We start from the raw sequence: 20,679 nt of genomic DNA on the forward strand, positions 1-20,679 counted from the left end.
CCTAGGAAAGAGGAATTTCGGTGAAATTATCTCACTTAATTTGAGATCAGCAGATTAAAAGCCATCGGGAAAATTACAGCAAAGATGAAGCGATAACTTCAAGAGAAGGGGAGAGGCGACATTATTGCGATAAGCATATTGGCAGGAAAGTGATAAAACAGAGACAAAGAATATTTAGCTCGAAACGAATCGATGCATTTTAAAATAATTAACCAGTTAAGACACTCCATTTTCGATATTGATAGACAATCCCATCAATACAAGAGAGAAAGGAAAAGACAGTGGGAATATGTTCGGTTGAACTAGACTGCTAGGTATTTGAATACGTCTATTAAGATAATATGTTAGACAGGTTAGCTTGTTTAGTTTAGGGGTCGGCATTATTCCAAGACGAAATCGTATTCAATTAGGATATACGCATACTTTGCAATGTTTTCGACACTTTTGTCCGTTGAGTTACAGAAGTACATTCTCGTCTGTCGATTCTTCAATATTTCATCCTGATTAGTATCTACCGTGCCTACGCAAAAATATATTTAAGAAAAACCCTGATTCAGAAAGCGGAAAATTAGGGAATCTGATCGATTCATTTATCTGTATTGTAATCTTTGGGAGATAGGCAACAGATGGGATTTCCGACTTTGTCCTACCCCGGTTTCAACAGGATGTGAATTAGAACGAGTGTCGTTGTGTCATTGAATTTAACATTTGTGCACGGTTTACATTATACGCATGAGAAAGGGTTGTTTTACGATTCGTCCTTATTCCCGATTTCCTTTAGCCGGTATACCCCCGTCAGGAACAGAGGCGGCCCGTGACCGAATTTGACAGCAGTGCTTTTCACTAAAAAATGGCAACATGTAATACAGGTAAATTAAACGATAACGGGAACTTGAGAACTGGAAAATGAGCAATATCCTTCACTCCACGATAAACGAAACGAAAATTTAAAAACTAACCATGACGTCAACAAAGCCATGTTGCCGAAGAATAAACTTTTTTTCAAATACCATATTCACAATTTTTGTCTTAACCTTACAAACTTGTGTAATATTCAACAATTGTTTTGGCGGGTTATCATTTTTCAAAAAAAAATTAACCGCAATATTTTCAATATTAGTACTCATTTTGAAGTTTTTCTCGTGAAAACTAATACTGAATATTTTATTATTTTGTCTACTTTGAATCTTGATATTGCGATGCACTACGTCGTGTAGTATTTTAAATCGAGCCGCTATCTATAACACCCCTTACGTAAATGGCGATAAGGTTTAAATTCCCGCACACCATCCGCTTGATTTGATTTATGCAAGAAAAAAACATTGCCAAAAAGTGCCTTTTATTTTATTTTGTGGATGTTCAGGGATAAATATTTAATTTTTATCCGATCATTTTATAAATAAATTAATTAGCAACATTATAAAATAAAACCATAACCGAATATGGGTTCGCAAGTAGGAGATTTTGAACTTTAAGCAGTTTTCATAGGCCTTATAAATTTTTTTTTCTGGGTCAATAAGAAGATTTATCCAAAAAATACTCGATTATTTCAAAGGCCAAGATGTATTCTACTCGCAGTATTTAATTAAAGCATCTGAAACATTTCTAGGCGACCAAATTTTCAAACCAGATACACATGATTTTGCATTACCACGTAGTGCATCGCCTTAATTCTAAATAATTCATTCCAAACGTTTGTTATTACGCATGTGTAACAATTACCAACGATGTAACCATGTGACTTCACTTCTCTAACAAATGAATTGCGCTTTCGAGAGTAGTCTGTCTCCCTCATATCATGGATTCGGCCACTAGAAACAGTTCAAACATCGTTAGTGAGAACACGTCATGTGACGTCACGTCTTCGACATTTAAAAATATGCACAATACTTTTGCGCATGCGTGGGAATCTGGTAAAGAGGGGCTAAGGATATTGTAATAAGTTTTAAGACGAAATAAGATCCTAAAAAAATATCAGTTATGGGCGTGAACGCGATTTAAGTGGGCGAAGCAAATTAGTTTCACACGCGCTCCGCTCGAATTAAATATTATAATATTTCGGGGTGCAGGGGAATGAAGTACGTTGCAATGGGGAACACCCGACACAACGAACAGTTCGAAGTCAGAGCAGCGATGAAATCCACTAGATGGTACCCATGAGTAAGGTTTGAACATGAAATGCTTAATAATGGGCGTCTTTCAAACTATGTGAATAGTAATATTAAGTTGAATGTGCATGTTTTAGGCAAATTTCGATAGAAACGTTACCTATTGCAGAAGGAGCTCATGATTTTATGATTCTTATCAGATTTCTGTAACCATACTGCTAGACGGTAGGCAGTAACTTATGACTCGTAACCGACGTGTTCTTCATTGACAGATGTCAAAGCGATACGGTATTCAATCACGAATCATTTTCATAATATCTGATCATAATTATATCTGAATATATTGACAAGATAAATAAAATATCAGTCATTTTCAATATTTATTATTATCGTTTACAAAAAGTTACATAAAACAAATAATTATGTAATGTAAAAAGCATAAGATGCAACTTTTTTTGTATAAAGGCCATCATTTATTATAATATAAGTTAGAAATAGTAAAAATAATTTTATATAAAAAACGAAAATAATTATTCAATAAATAGCATTTCGTCGAAATCTAAACGACGATTTCCAAATTGACGTTCTTTACATACAATATCTAAGATATGTGGAGGATCACGAACATTCATAGACCTTGTGACTCCAGGATCGATAAGCTCGACAAGAATGCAATCCATTTAAAAATTAGTTAATTTAATAAGCATTTTTTCTTCCCAGAACTTGTCATCTCGAAGTATACGCTCAACTATCTCTAAGTTAGATAATTACAATCATAAAAAGAGTCGTGCTGCGAAATTCTATTTAATACAGTTAAAGAAAAAATATGTCTTCTATTCTCCTTCCTTCCAGAATAACGGGTTTCTTCTCGTCCTGTGTAAACAAAACTTTTACTTTATTTACGTCAATTTTTTTTTTTTTTTAATTTTTTTTATTAAAAGTATACAATACAGAATATAGTATATTATATAAAGCATTGTACTCCCAGGAGTTAATAAACTCATTGCGGGAATGATACGCATTACATGAAACATATAGCTGTATGTATTAAATGGACACATGATGGGACATACACAACATTATTATTTCAGATAGTCATTAATAAGATGAAGTTTGAGCATGTTAGTTTGGGTCTTTTTACATTGACTTGCACATTTGATCTCGTTGGGTAGTTGATTATATTTTGTGTGAGCTATGTATTCCAGGGATCTTAGTCCATATTTTGTTGATTTGATTTTTGGTATATGTAGTTTGTTGTGATTTCTTGTGTTGTGTTGGTGTACGTCGTAATTGTAATAGAGTGTAGTGTTGGAATGTGCCGAGTGTTGAATTACTTTTAATATAGTTTTCGTTATTTCAAAAGTGGGAATGGTATTAAAATGAAGTATTTGGGTGTTTCTGTAGATGTCTTTGACATGTGTGTCCCAAGGTAAACTGAAAATATTTCGCAGGGCTCTATTTTGGACGACTTGGACTTCTGAAATCATTTTTTTTGTAGCAAATCCCCAGATTCCGGCGAGATATATTAGATGTGAGTGAATCATAGCATGGTAAATCGATTTTAATAGAGAGGGAGGAAGTAACCCGCGAAGTCTATATAAAACACCAGTTATATGAGTAATTTTGGATAGAACATGTTTAAATTGGTGATTCCATGTGAGTTGTGAATCAATGAAAAGGCCAAGATATTTTGTAACATCAGCCCTTTCAAGGCGGTTATTATCAAGACTTATATTAAGACATACATTTTTTTATTTGCAAACAGTATGTAATGTGTTTTTTTTATGTTTAGGCTAAGTTTGTTTAATCGCAGCCAGTTTGCCAGGCAAGCTACATCACTTTCCATTTCCTTTTCAAGTTCGTTTAAATCATTATTGTGATAAAGAATCACTGTATCATCTGCATAGAGTTGTATTGTACCCTTAAGTCCCCATTTAGCAATATCATTTATATATATTAAAAATAGTAATGGTCCAAGTACGGAGCCCTGAGGCACGCCACATTTCATCGTTCCCATGCTGCTTGTCCCCTTTCCAACAAAGGTCTGACAGTGTCGGTTAGAGAGGTAGCTACACAGTAACTTCAGGGGAGTGCCTACTATGCCTAGGTGTTCTAGCTTCTTTAGTAGTATCCCATGGTCAACCGTATCGAAAGCCTTTTTTAAATCTATAAATAAGCCTGCAGCATGCTTACCCTGGTCTATATGCTTTTGGAGGGCGTATACAAAATCGAAGGCAGCACATTTTGTGTTAGATTGGTTTCTGAATCCATACTGTTGGGATGCGAGTAAATTGTTTGATAGGAGATATTTAGTGAGCCTAAGCTTAATAAACTTTTCAAAAACTTTAGAGACGACAAAGAGGATGGATATAGGACGGTAATTAGAAGGATTTTTTTTGCAATCATCTTTGTAAATCGGAATTATTTTTGCTATCTTTAGTTGATCTGGGAAGATTCCACTATTCAGGGATTGATTAATAAAAAAAACAAGGTGGTCAGCTAATATATCTTTGCAAAAGTTCAGGTACACTGGTGTAATTCCATCTAAACCTGGAGATGCATTAGACTTTAGTTGAGAGATGATACTGAGAACTTCTGTTTTATTTGTTTTGGCCATGTATAAGGACTGGATTGCTTTTTGATCCGTGTTTATAGTGATAGAATCATCTGGATATGATGCAATTGTAGCTGCTAAGTTTTCCCCAACTGATATAAAGAAGTTGTTAAAAGTTGAAGCTATCTGTGTTGGGCATGTTATTTCTTCATTCTTAATGAGAAGACATTCAATTTCATCTTTCTGGGGTGTCGAGCTATTTGTTAGAATTGCATTTATTATTTTCCATGTCTGTCGCGGATAACGCAGGTTTTCTTTAAATATAGTCGTGTAGTATTTGGTTTTAGCATATCTTCTATAGTTGGTAACTTGATTTCTTGTTTTATTTCTCAGTGCTGTGAATATATCACTTTGCTGATTTTTTTTCCAGATTTTAAACGCATTGTTGCGCTGTTTGATAAGTGCATTTAATTTTGCATCAAACCATGGAGTATTACCCCTCCGTTGGTCTCCTATGCGTAACTCAGATTTATGTTGGGATGATTTTATTGCTGTTTTGATGTATTCATTAAAATTATTATAGATTTCATTGGCATTACTGGTGGTTTCTTGTGGAAAGTTGTGGGATTCTACATATGTTTTTAACATGTTTTTATCGGTTTTGGTGTTGTTTGAAAAAGAATGTATTCTATTATTAGTGTGATGTTTCAAGCTGTTTTGGTAATCTAATATCAAAATGTTATGATCACTTAGGTAGGCATCTATATTTGCAGTAGTTGAGGAAATATTTTGTCTGTTTGAGATGATATGGTCTATTAGAGAAGTAGAGGTATCTGTTACTCGTGTAGGATAGGATGTGTTACATATGAAACAGTTGTATGAGTCTAGCGTGTTGATGTATTTAAGAGATGTATTATTTTTTTGAAGAATGTCAATGTTGAAATCACCAAAGATAAGGGTATCATCTATACAGTTATTTAAAATAGATTCATGATACATTAAGAATTCGTTAATGTTTGAGGTAGGCTTTCTGTTTATAACATAAATATTTAACGGTTTAAAATTTCTATTACGGATATATAATTGAAAACAATATGTATGGGAAATATGTATTTGAAAATTTTTTACGACTTCAATACGTTCATAATAAAATTATATGTTTAAATCAGAATTTTTCTCCGGTGAAATCGGTCCTTTCGGCATCGGATTATTGATATATTAAGTATTTTCGTGATTAAATAAAAACAATATTAGAAACATTATGTTAATTCACTTTTCAATCAAATTTTGGAATTATACACACGAGCGTATAAGTACGTATAGACGGGTATATACAAGTGTATAAATTACCTGCTGTAATATAGATAGAGGTGGTATATTGCTGAGTCTAGAAGCAAGCATTAATTGCACATTTTTCTGTGTTCTTTATTCTGCCTTTGATTTTTTTCACCCTGCTTACTAGCGGATACCTGTTCTTTTTTTCTTTGTTGCCATATGCCTTTGCCTTTGTTGTTATATGATATTGGTCGGTTTTTGTATTGATTTGTTGATTATAAACGTACCTACATGTTATCTGGGTTATAAATGTGAGAATGTTGTCGATATATTTGGGGATTCCGTATTATAGTCCAGTACACATAGCGCCAAAAAGGGGGTTGCGATCGTAATTTTTTTTTTTTTTTTTTTTTTTTTTTTTTAAAAGAAAGACAAACATTCCCAGGTTACGAATAACCCAACAATGTTTGAAAATCTCCTACTACCACCACAGAAAGCCGAAAATGTTGCTTGTGTTGTGATGGAGGACTTAGCCAGCCGAGGAATCGAACACGCGACGCTCGGGTGAGACCCAAGCGCTATGCCCACTCAACCACTGACCGGTTAAATTATTCCGGTAGTCCCAATTTTTTTATATGTTTTATAAACTGATCCCATGATGTATAATCTGAATTTCCGACCATGGCGCACCTGTGCTCGCGCCACCATTTAAAAAAAAAACGGCTGTAATCGCGCCAAAATCTAGTTTTTCCAAAATATCTCATTCTCAATGCAAATTTTGGCTAAATTAGCTAGATAATTAAAGTAAAACATAAAATTACCTACAACTTTTGTGAAAACAATTTTCTTAAATCTCTAATAGGTACCGAGGTAGAAAGTCGTAAAGGTGCGTATATTTTTGAAAAAAACAAGTTTTTTGCGCGACTAGCTTTGATTTTTTGTAAATATCTCGTTTCCAGTACAATTCTGTGTAAAAATTATTGATACTAATTTTGTAGAAAATAAAATTTCATAAAATAAATAGGTATATAATTTATGTGTTTTAATTCTAATACGTATCCAAGCTCTAATCCACCAAAACCAGGCCAAAAATTGAAACAGAGGTAGAGTGTTTTAAATTTCATTCCTTAATTTTATTTTTCTTCAACAATTATTGTTGTGAGAACATATCAGTTGACAACAATCGTCATGCCTGCGTCAGACCTAGCTATAAGGGGCTGGAAACGGCATGCACGTTAGTGTCATAAGAACTAGAGCCAGCAAATAGTGAAAACTTTTCAGGTTCATTCATCTCTGGTCCGTGCTGAAAAATAATGTCAGTTTTTGTTAATTTTTTTAGAGCGCTTATTTAATCATATAAAATTAATATTATTTACTTTATATTTACAGAAATTGTGAAAAAATTACCATGTTGAGTGTCGGTATAGTGTTTAACACAATACTCGTATTTTCTTTATTATTTGCAATATTATCTGGATGAAGTCTTGCGGAATTTTTCCTAAAATGAGAAATATTGTTAATTATTTATACTGTCTCTATTCCCTAATTATTTAGAGATGTATTAAGACATGCCCGACAAACTTTCACCAACAATTCCTGAGCTTATTTGGTGTAAAAAATGCATTTCGGTAAAAATAAAAATATGTCACCGGAAATCAAAATTAATTTACTTCTTATATTCCAAATTCAATATGCTCAGAAGTTTATCGACTGCGTATATATGTATATATCTACATATATAAAATTATTTAAGCTGACATTGTACAATTATGTTCTGTAAAAAACGTATCCCAAAGATCTATTTTTATGTGTGTATTTAAGTAGTACCTTCTCCATTCCGTTAAACATTTTCCTTGGTGCCGTAATTTTGTTCGGGATAAAACTCCTTTTGTCTTCTGTTTTCCCATATTTAACTGAAACGTAAGTATATATTAGCCAAGAGATTTATTATAAATTGGTTCAATTTTACCTTAAATTTGAAAATCATTTCAACGTAATTAAGTGCAGTAACTTGGGGAGATAATTGCACAATTCTATCTACAACAAATGATCTAACAATCTAAACTTAAAAGATTAATGACTCTTTTTAATATTCGAATGACTTTAGGTACTTTATAGGTGACATATGTCTAATTGTCTGTATGGAGAAAAACTTTCGATGTAGAGTTTTTGTTTTATGGAAAAAAACTTTCGAATTTCAAAAATTTGTTGTTGGGTAATTTAACTGGTTTTGGTGGATAAGAGCTTGGATACATATTAGAGTTAAAACACATAAATTAAATACCTATTTATTTTATGAAATTTTATTTTCTACAAAATTAGTATCAATAATTTTTTCACAAAATTGTACTGGAAACGAGATATTTACAAAAAACAAAAGCTAGTCGCGCAAAAAACTTGTTTTTTTCAAAAATATACGCACCTTTACGACTTTCTACCTCGGTACCTATTAGAGATTGAAGAAAATTGTTTACACAAAAGTAGTAAGTAATTTTATGTTCTACTTTAATTGTTTAGCTAATTTAGCCGAAATTTGCATTGGGAATGAGATATTTTGGAAAAACTAGATTTTGGAGCGATTTCGGCCGGTTTTTTTCAAAATGGCGGCGCGAGCACAGGTGTGCCAAGGTCGGAAACTCAGATTTTACATCAGGGGACCAGTTTATAAAACATATAAAAAAATTGGGACTACCGGAATAATTACGATCGCGAATCGGTAATTGCCCTGGAGTATTAGTAATGAAACGAACTCTTCACAAACACTTTATTGAAATATAAGAGAATACCACTCCTTAGTAAAAAAACTCCTTTTATTTTACCATAATTTATTAGATATTCCATTGTTACAACTAACATGACTGTATAATTAGAAATTAATGTAAAAGCCCAGTAGGGCGTAAATAAATAAAACTAGGAAAACGATTCTAGTGAAGGGGCACTCTATAACATTCTGTGCCGCTGGTTGTGACAACCGGACAGACAGCCGCGTCGCGTGAAAAAAAAGATTAATAGTAAAAAAGTCTACTTGGGCTAGAAATGATATATAATAACATAACGACAATACTTTAGTGTCACCTTTTTTCTCAAGTGCCTACACATTTACGCATTTAACAATGTATTCTTTTGTATTGGTTATTATTTATATTTATATTTATTATTTATATAAAAAACCTTTACTCACTTGAGGAAGAAGTTAAATTATAAAAAACAGAAAATTTCACTAATAGATTTCAAAGTATCGTTTGATTAAATAAAAAAATACGTAAAAGAAATGACCGGAGCGACCGGCCGGGTGACACAACCTTACAGGCCGGAACTTTCGCGGCGTCTGAATCAATACGTAGTAACTCCTTGTCAACCCGCACACAAATATACTACGCACAATAGAGAGTTTTGAAGTACTGGCGGTCGTTTTTCGTGTATCTGGCCAGAAATTGGATTTTCGCGAGTGTTTTTATTTTAATTAATTCTTATGAATACATTAATAAAATCTCTAATCTTTTGTGAGGGAGTCGTCGGGAAGTTACTAATTCATCGTCTAGAAAAATAAAATCTGGTACTTGCCGCTTATCTTACAACATTTTACATTTAATAAAATGTACTTATCGTTTTACATAATATATTTAATTGTAAGGTCCTGTTTTTATTAATCTTAAATATAAATAACTTGCATCCCTTCGAATCCCTCTAGAAACATTTAAGATTTTAGTAATAAGCTCATCAGAAATAATTAAAATGTGAGCGTCGGGGCAAATCCCCGTTATCAGGGTATTGTGTCGCCTTAAGTGACATATCATAGCGGGAATCTTTAACGCGCGGAGTGTAAGTTGATATATCGATGTTTGGTGCACATATTCTTTCGTTATTACTCGTACTATGCTAGTATAATTTGTTTCTATTACTGCTCTTATACATATAATGTTACCTTGAAAATGCGGCACAAACGCTATGATGCTATAGTACCAATGTCCCCGGATGGTGGGAAGCAGTTGAGTCTCTTGTGCATTATTCACATATAAGTAGAAGTTATTTGAAATGATTTTAGCGATGTTGTAAAAATGTTGTTTTTTTATCATGTGCACAACAGAGGGTTAAAAAAATCAAAGAAATGACGTAGAATAAATAACAACCGTCCAATAACGATATTCAACAATATGTAAGAATAAAACAATGTGGAGAGTCAGTTATTTGGAAAGGAATATTGACAGATTCGGGAGTTTTCAGTTGACATTGATTGATATTAATTTTTATTGTGGACAAGAGATAGTTTTTATAATTATGAAAAAAAGATCTTTTTGTCACGACGTTCGATTAATGTTTCTAATTTGAAATATACTAGGAATTTAATGAACACAAATCTGAATAGCCAGGAATTTCCCGACCTTCCTCTACCCATTTCATTCAATTAGTCACGTATTTTATAATAGTTACACTCATTGCACATACATACTTTCAGCCACAGTATTTCGAATTCCGACCCCTGATCCATCCTACAGACCAATTGACGTGCTGAAGAAGCCCCACTGTAATCAGATTAACAGCAGAAGCCTGATCAATCATGTTATCGTCCATCATAAGTGTTTATCCCGTTGCTACTTTCATTATGGCAATATCGGCAACATCAGCAGAGGCTGGCATAATCTACTTATTGTGGCCTTGGTGATCTTATCTTACGTTGATCTTATTTCAGAACTGACAACGGTAACAACTTTGGAAATGAAGTAATATTACGTTCCCTGTGTAATATTACTAACTGGAGTCAATGAAAGTCTGATGTCTATATTCTTGTAAAATATTTAAAAGCTGAATAGAGGAAGGAAAAGTGATCTAATTCAGTCTTCTCAGATTTCGTAATTAAACACAGCTTCAGTGATTTTTAAAGTAAAAGCGTTGGATGGTCTCTCCACGTAGGTAGGAACATAAAATGCTATTTCAAACGAATTAAACAATATTATAACTACCATGGAAATCGCGAGCAAAAGTAATTGCGGGTCAATGAATACGTCATGTGAATGCCATAAAATGAATAAACAGCCTCACCCACCAACAAGTAAATATTGGAGTATAAAATAGTAAACACCAATACTTTAACCGCAAGTGTATTTTTCACACTGGCTCTTTTGCGTTTGTTTTTCATTCGCAAATAATTTTGTCATAAACCGCGAAAAATGGGTCCCAAAATTTAACCATTAGAGCAATTTTGGTAGGTATTCCTTCCAGACATCAAAGACCCGTAAAGTCTTTTTGTGAGAAAGAACACCACGCTTTCAGTTTGCACACAAAAGTTTACCACAAACCCTCCCGAAGACATGGAAATAATTTTATGAAACGACATTTATCATTTCGATAATTATTGCCAATTTTCTTAAAGAATATTTTTGTATAAAAGTTTTATGTCACCTTTGTCTAATCAAACAGGTTTTTACTTTCATTTAAAGTGGCAATTATTACGGTTTTCACAATAAAAAACATTGATAAGCGACTTCAAACACTTCATATATCGTTAGCGTTCAATATTTAATAATTTTTTACTGCAATATAATTTTGAAATCTGAATTTATTTATCAGTATTTCATCTGCGTTTAAGAATTGTTTTTATTTTGAAATACGTTCAAAAACAACGAAATTTTCTGGAATCGAATGTAATGAGAAATATCTCCCGCGCGATCAGCTTTTTAACGGTTCACTTAAGAGAAATACAAGAGGCTTCCGGGGTTGCTAAAAAACTCCTCACTTAATTTTTTTTGTGCATACAGAAATTGTTTGGATTCATTAATTTACTCAGGGCTCGTCGAATTACGATATCTCATATCTAATCGAAACTAGATAATGTTATAAGTTGTGAAAATAAAATAAAATAAACTTGTACAAGTCACAAAGTCAATAAAAAATCGTGAATCAACACAAAATTGTTTTCTCAACTTTCTATTACAGATAATAGGTACTAACGGAGGTAGGTACTTCTGGCTTCCAATATTGATATACAAACCTAAAAGAATGTTTGGAACCCTGACGTCTACTTAAAATATTTTATGTAAAACGGTTTGAGGATTTTATAAAAAGTTTTTCAACTCTAAACGATATACTAGACGATGAATTAGTAACTTTTCGAGCGATTCCTCTAGAAATATCATAAATAATTAAAAAATAAACCCCACGGAAAGATCGATTTACTAGGCCTGCAAGTCAACCGTAGGTCCGTTCATTTAGCCGGGGAGCTAGCCGAATATTGTTTTTACGACTTCATCACTTCCGCCATTAAGATTTCCACTGTATTTTAGAGACTGTATAGGGCAAATTCAACCGCAGGTCTGTCCAATATACCAGGGCCGGGCGTAGCATATTTTTATGCACGCCTGCTTCACTTACGTCTTTAAGATTCTGGCTTTATTTTAAGGTATTGTCTTGACTTAACCATTCGTCTAAAAATTCTTCGCCAGTGCAGTTTGAAAATTGAGTGCATCCGATGAGCACTACTAGTCCGTTGCGGTAAACCTGATAAAAATTCCTCCATTCATCATCGGCACAATTGATTGACATCTCAAGAAAAATAAATAATGTATCAAGGAGTAGAAAAAGGAGAGCACATCCTGGCTGAAAGCATTAGTCGTTTAATTCAACAACCAGTTTTTGGAATTTTCAGTTTCAATCACCCATAAATTCGATGTGTCAATCTATTTTTATACCTTAACAAATCATAAATAAAATAAATACGTGTAGTTAATAAAGAATAAAAGTTTCCTCAACTTAGGTTATGTACAGCAAAAGGTTAACTAAACCGTTCAACTTTTTTATAACGGATAACATTGATTCATTAGTTCATTGATCATAATATATTATGTAGTTAAATATAATAAAATATATAATAGATTTTTTTATGTTGACGTGAAACCTTTTTGACGTGATCGACACCATTTTTTTTCATTTGTTGTCCAAGAGGTTGCATGTATTTTTTTTTTAAATTCCTAATTTCAAGTTGATAAAAAGTTGTCTACATGGACCCACATTATACCACAAAAACGTTGGAACAATTGAAAAATGCTTTTTAGAGATAAAAATAAAAATACAGTACAGGTTACAGATGTTCATCACTTGAAAACTACCTTTGACACTAATGAAATTACTTAATCTAAATTTTATAAAAATTACGCAATTTTAAGCACAGATGGAGATTTAAACATTCAGATATATAATTTTATTACATACCGGCCAGATGTTGTTTTAATTTTCAACATGGAAAAAAAATTATGGCAAAGTTACATTTTTTTAAGAAATTTTTAAACTTGAATCTTCTTTGGGGGGTCCTAAGTATTTTTCGATTGGGCCAATTTGTTTATAGTATGTGTGGTGAAGGTACACCCACATAAACTTTTTAAGACTTGAAATATTGTTTTTCAAAAATGATTTTTTTCGATTCACCCTATTGAATAATAATAATAGCGAAATTCTAGTTAAGTCTAAAAAGAGTAAAAACGTACACATTATTGAGAACTTCTTGCGGTTGTAGGCTCGATTACTCTTCCAGTGGCAAAATTTAATTTTCTAAACTTCTGATTTCATCCTGGTATAATATGAGTGAGTATGTTATCGTATAAATAATAGGTTTATAGCTGTTACAAGAAACTCATTGGTACATGAAAATACGTGGGGGTTCACCATAGCATTAGGTACATATCTACTACATATAAGATTATTCTTTTGCTCAAGATTCCCTAGATTTCTTTCCTTTTTCCCAAAAGACTGCACTATTTATACCTTGAAAATTCAAAACCCCCATATCTGAGGACCTCTCCCTAGAACTGTGTTTATCTGTGTCTGTGCTATCATCAATGCGAATTAATCACTCATATCATAATGACATGTTGGATTTTGTGTGTAAGAAAGCTGTTACCGAAACATTGGTTGAACAATAGTAGATGTTTAATTAAAGACACACTTTCGACAACAATATGACATATAAGCGTTCCCATTAAACATGCTACTTGACAAATCGTTCCTTCCGAATCGTGGTAAAAGATCGAACGCAGTCCGCGATATTATGCTAATATTGGGAAAGAATTGTATGTATCCACGTTTTCGACTGTTCATATACATTTTAAACAAAGCAGTAAAATTCTGGAGGTTCGTAATCGAAAACGAACTGCTACACACATAGGCACAGTCACTCTGCAAGTTGCCCACACTTAGTAGGAACATAGGTATTGTATGAGATCTTTGTGAGATGTATAATCAAACTGAGTTTCGTTTATTTATTGTTTTTGTGTTTAATTCGTAGAACTCCATTTCATTTTTTTTTAAATTTAATTCAAATCAAATTTAATAATATAATTATTAAGTTCTGAAAGTATTTTTTGGTTTTTGGTATTGTTACGGCTGTTTCCGCTTTCAAGGCCATTTTTCAAGGCTCATCTCATTTTGAAAATAGCCTTGAAAGCCGAAACAGCTGTAACAATAACAAAAACCAAAAAATATTTGCAGAACTTAATAATTATATTATTAAATTTGATTTTAATTAAATTTAAAAAAAAGAGTTTCGTTTAGCTATGTCCGAAATTTTGTAGGCCGTTCGGAGCTCAGGAGCACTTATTACCTTTTCCGCTACTGTTTAGAAGCCGAGTGGTCTAAGGTATTGGGTTCCCACTTCTCTCCCGAACGTTGGGGGATCAATCCTCTGCTTGCTACACTAGCAAGCATTATTATTGCAGAAGCACAATTTTTCTTTTATTTTGAAGAAAGTAAAAAAAACAATTAAAATTTTCAGCTTATTCGTAACCCGAAAATGTTGCAAAGCCTTGCTTTATATTAATTTTTTTTTTAAATAAAAATAATTTTAATACCGCAGTTTGAACATCTGCGCTGGTATCTATGATATCTGACTTGAGATGTACCTTCACTTAATCAAGTCTTTAGATAACTCAATAAGAGCAATTTTATTATTGTTCAACTTTGTGACAGGGACGCATTATAGACCGAAGTTATGTATTGCTTTCCGACGACATTTCCTGTGGACGCGACTTCAATATTTTTTAGCCCGAACAAAGCAGAATGTAATGATACTCTTGTCTATTTGAAGAAAGCACGACACACAATTGCAAAAGGTGTCAATAAGTGTCTCATTTGAAGCTGTTGCAGTTATTACCGTTTTATTGGAAAATGCAACAGCGTTTTAACATAAACCTTTACTCGTACTTCAAATAGTCAGGGCGGCTCTGAGCCAAATGTCGCGGCGCCTGGTGACATAGAGTCAAATTTTGGCGCCCTTTGTAATAACCAGTAGACGGTAGACGCCGTTTTTATGAAAAAAAACATCTCAAGGGCGATGTGTCAGGTGTTATATATTTTTAGCGCCTAGGCAATTCGGCGCCCGGAGCGGATTGCTTCAATTGCGCCCGCATAGGGCCAGCTCCGCATACAGTACCTGCATAATAAAAGTGACGGATCGAAACAAGATTTTCAGCCGAAAAGGAATTTCTTTCTCGCCTTCTGTTTTAGTCTTTTTAAAATAAGTTTAAAAAATTACCTACTCCGAAATTAGAAGTTTGCGATACTTGTAAGAGTTAATTAATTTTAGTGTTAAATAAAATGCACAATTATATTAAAAAATTATATGGTTTACTTTCAGAACTTTTGGTTTGCCATTATGTAATGTTGCATATACCTTATATATACGTAAGCAAAAAGCGCAAACCGAGCCACGAATAGTGGGAAAGGGAAGACGTGACGGAAACGCCAAACGCCGCTTGCAGTTGCTTAGTTCCTTTCCCATAATTCGTGGCTCGGCTGGCACTTCGGTTCGTACGTGTATACGCAGCATAGTTCTTTAGTGTACCAATGCTATAAGTATTTTAACTTCTGGAATTGCAAAAATACAATATACCTTGGAGCTACACTATAGTGAAGTACTTAATATTTATAGTTATCAATCTAATGTTTAATAGTCTTTTAGTCAGAGTTTTATGACCAAATGTTTATCCATACCAATAAATATTATCTAAACGATGAACAAGTTGTAAAAAAACGCTATTTATTGAAAATGTTCTTATAATTTATAGTTACTAGATGAATAAAATATGTATTTTTCTACACATGATAAAAATCCATGAATAGTTCTGTTATAAAATGATTAAAACATGATACGAAGATAAAACCTAATAACATGGAACTAAATGAATAAATTGATTAAAATGCTAAAATATAATAATTGTTTTTAAAGATCCCTTCAATTTCCATGTTCACCATTCAATGGATTTAATTGACGTACGAATGCCCAATGAAAGGGTCCGAACTCCGAACCGGTACCAGAAGCCTTCTTAACTGAACCCGGACCCCCTACTCGACAGGCAATCACTTAAAGCACAGAGCCGCGGGGTGCCCAGTTCCCATGGAGCATACATGTAATGACATTATCTTAAATCTGAATTGTAATTGTTTCATCTGCGATGCCACATGTATCTAAGGTACGTACTTCATTCAAATGCTGTTGGCTGGAAGCTACATATTATTTATTAGAAAGACCTGTTGATTTTGAGAGCAGTCGTTTAGTCACATTGTGCTTATTCTGAGTAGCTTTAAAGCTTTGATCTCGTAGAAGAATCTAAATATTATAATTCTCTGTTTAACCCTTCAGGTGCGGTATGCCGATATATCAGTACGACACTTTGTGCCTCTTGAGTGCGACGTGCCGACATACAGGGTGTATTAACTCGTACCCGAAAGTCTGTAACCAGACATTTGTTTTCAATTAAAAATAAACAAAAAATCTGCAACAAGTCGACATACTACCACACGGTCGTAACGGATCACGTGATAAAGCTCGTCTCGTCTGTACGATGTTGCTGAAACGAGACGCAGTGCGTATCACGTGATGCGCTCAGTTTTACTCAGTGATGGCATGCGCTCCTCAAGAATCTCTGGTTAAAGCATTTCGGGTACGTTTTGATACACCTCGTTTAGGCTGCACCATGGAAAACGTATCGCATTATCTACCGGTACAAAATTTGGTCACCGCAAGGAGAACACGTGCTCTCCTGACAATAACTGTTTTTGTCAATTTTTATATTTATACAATAATAAAATGACTGATTTATTTTCCCATAGAAATTTGACACTTCTCATGACACTAACAAAACGATAAACGGACATAAAGAGTTAACTTTCAAAGATGCATCACAATTTCTTGTTTAATTATTATTAGAAATTCTCGTCATCATTTTCATAATGAAAAACGAATTAATAACATAAATGCAGCGGACCAAAAGAAGGCCGTTTTCTGATTAGTAATTTGTAAATACTAAGCTTACGTAAGTGAGAAAAAAATGCGTACGTCATAAAAAGACAGTGTTTATCACGTTATGTAAATTTTTTTTCTATATTTTCGTAATACGAAACATTATCAAAGCAGCTTACTCTCCGTCTTAATCAAGAAAAAAAAGATGCCTAGTAAAATAAGCCCGTTTAAAAAAGCTTATGGTAGTTTTAAGCACGAATTGCATTTCAAATTAGCGAATGATTTTTATGTTACAGCAATACTCTATTCCAATGACAGCATGTTTAGTGTACAGTGTAGTCTTAACTCGGTACTATCATCGTTTAGATGAGTGCAGCTTCTTTTCAAGAGTGCTTCACTTGCGGTAGACCGGTTACGTCAGATCAGCGGGCATTATCATTAAAACATTTATACGGGTAAAGTACTCAGGTTATTAAGTTAGCTTGCGGCGCGCAGAAGTCTGTAATGTAATGAGTGATTGTGCCGCTGTTGTAAAATGAGTTTACAATAAAACTTTTATTCCCCAAGAATGCCGTTGAGATAGTACCTACATAATTACTTTCGGAAGAAAATGCTGTTTATTGCTTATTTGATAAAACCATTTGAAAAATCACAATGGTCGGCATGTAATGGTTGGACTTTTTTTTTTTTTTTTTCTTTTTTTTTTTCTTAGGTTTGTCAACAGTGATTCATATCAAAGCTCTCGAAATTCAATTACACAATTTAAACTTGGTTGATACTATCACTAATTACAGACAAACACAACATTGATGAACACAAAACTATAAGTAAAGAATAATGTACATGTATGCACCTACATGCATACATGTATACACAAATACATACACTTACATATACATTTCATAACGACAATAGTAATTACTTTATAGATAAACACGATAGGTAGCTTTAAGTCTTGTTTACGTTTGATTTGAAGGTGGCCAGTGATGACATTGACAAATCAATGGGATGACTTTTATATGTCTCGTTAAAATAACGGCACATTCTTGGTAAAGGTGAGTCATACCCCAGCTTAGTTTTATATTTTTTAATATGTAACGGAATATAATGTATGAGTCGGGAACCAATTCTAGGAACGTTGAACATAATTTGATAGAGTAAAAAAGGGCAGTTTATTAGAGCATTAACAATTTTGAAAAGAAAATTTAAATCGATATTTAGTCTTCTCTGTTCAAGGGTGCGTACATTGTAGAAATTTAGTCTATCGGTGTAATGAGGAAGTGATCGAGCTCGCTTATCACAATACGCTAGGTGGTACATAAAATGTTTTTGAACCCGCTCTATTCGCTGAATATGAACTTTGTAGGTTGGACTCCATATAGAACTTGCGTACTCCAACACGTTGCGGGTCAAGGAATTGTATAGCGTTATTTTTGATTTGGGATTCTGAAAATTTTTACTATTTCGTTTGATAAATCCTAGCATTTTTAGGGATCTAGAAATAATGCTGTCGATATGAGGTGTGAAAGTTAGTTTTTTATCGAATATTACGCCTAGGTCCCGAATGGTTGTGACTTCCTGGAGTTTAGTACCGTCGATAAAATATTGAGTTGAGATTGAGTTGCGTTTACGTGTAAAAGTTATGTGGACACATTTTAAAGAATTCAGAAACATTCTATTGTCAGTGCACCACTTAGAAACTCTGTTGATATCATTTTGAAGGAGTATTGAATCAAGTAATGTGTGGATAATTTTAAAAATCTTACAATCATCGGCGAACAATAAAATTTTAGAATCCAAAATAACATCGCACAAGTCATTTATAAAAACAAGGAACAAGATCGGGCCCAAATGGGACCCTTGAGGTACTCCAGACGGCACATCTAATCCTCTTGACTCATAACCATCAAATACTACTCTTTGTTCACGGTCAGTTAGATAGGAGTGAAACCAGTTTAGCAAGGTACCATGAACACCCATGCGTTTTAGTTTATGTATTAATAATCTGTGATTTACCTTATCAAAGGCCTTGCTAAAGTCAGTGTAGATGCTGTCTATCTGTTGACCTTTATCGACAGCTTCGGTTAAGGTAGTGACATAGCAAAGTAAATTGGAGGATGTTGATTTCTGGGAGAGAAATCCATGCTGTTTTGGAGTAATAAGATTTTTGAGATGATAATTCAGACTTGGACAAATTATTTTTTCGAAAATTTTAGCAAATGAACAGAGAATGGAGATGGGTCTATAGTTTGTGACGTCGTGAAGGTCGCCACTTTTAGGTATAGGTGGACTTATCGAGAGCACACATTCTACTGTTCCGAACTGTTTCAAGAACCAGATGGGTCTCTCTATCAGTTCTAGTCAGTCAAGACTAATGAACGAAGTTTCTTTTTGAAGATTCTGAACACATAAATGCATAAAAGTTTCTCTAGTGGGAAACCATAGATAGGGGTATCTCGGGTTGCGAAAGGAAATGCAAGAAATGACGACAAAACTTAATTAAGTAATTTTATTTAAATAACTTAACGCTGGATTTTAATCCAGATTAATTCTAAATGATATTTTCAAATGAATTTAATTAAAATAAACAGCCAACCAGCATGCTATGTGGGCATTAGTTTCATTTTGAAAATTGTGCTTATTTAAATTACATTTTATTTGAATAACTTTTGAAGGTTACCCATCAATGAAATATATCATTGAAGAAGAAGATAATACTAATAACAATCTAAACGTGAAACGGAACACGACACAGATAAATAAAAAGGTAACGGTCTCTCTGTCTTACCGGTATAACACCTCTAAACACTCTACTACACACTAATGATATTACATTGACGGGAATGACCTTAAAAAGTAAAGTGATTCCAATAATATTGAATATTAATTTAGACATTTAGAAAAAGTCAATAAGGTGTCCAATGTAAATAAAAATCGCACATATTTATCCGAGATACTACATAGGTTAAAAACAAATTCTTTAGAAATTTTTAATCAGTAAGAGAGCAGTGAAACACATGGGAAAAATTAGTTGAAATAGTATTGTTAATTCTGAATATGAAAAAAATGAGGCTGAGTGGTTAGAGGCGTTTGTTTTCCCGGTACGACAGATATCCAGAGTTCGATTCCCAGTTAAGACCGTTAATTTTTAATTTTTTTGTGTCTTTTTCGGTTACATCTTTCTTTTAGATTTATTAGTATTACCTCCTTCTTCAATGAAATATACTAATTTGTTTTAGTTTCGTGTTTGTTAAAACCCACAAAATATCATCAAAATATTCGTAGATAAAACAGGACTCTCTCCTGTCAATTAATTTATTATACAACAATACACACTATTTATAAACGGATAAAAGTTAAACAAGCTTTCTCAAAATACTGAGAGAGGCACAGTCAAAACTGCATTTTTTGTACCTATTATTTATTAGTTTTACTTCAACTTTTATCAGTGAAAGACATTTTTATTGCAAATTTACACGAATTCGTAACCAGATTGTGTCGTGGAGTTTTATTAC

The 20,679-nt window shown here is 33.3% G+C and overlaps 1 long non-coding RNA gene across 1 annotated transcript; it reads right to left on the bottom strand.

Moving 5' to 3' along the window:
* Nucleotides 1-7,223: 7,223 nt before the first annotated feature.
* LOC149418938 (uncharacterized) lies at nucleotides 7,224-9,545 on the bottom strand. The gene is made up of 3 exons (XR_016302999.1): nucleotides 9,119-9,545; nucleotides 7,765-7,850; nucleotides 7,224-7,435 (listed from the first exon to the last, which is right to left on the bottom strand). It is a non-coding gene; the product is annotated as an uncharacterized LOC149418938 (long non-coding RNA).
* Between the last annotated feature and the right edge of the window lie 11,134 nt (nucleotides 9,546-20,679).

Source organism: Hesperophylax consimilis, chromosome 13 (assembly GCF_061612785.1).
Source record: "Hesperophylax consimilis isolate HC1 chromosome 13, BYU_Hcon_1.0, whole genome shotgun sequence".
NCBI classification, from domain to species: Eukaryota; Metazoa; Arthropoda; class Insecta; order Trichoptera; family Limnephilidae; genus Hesperophylax; species Hesperophylax consimilis.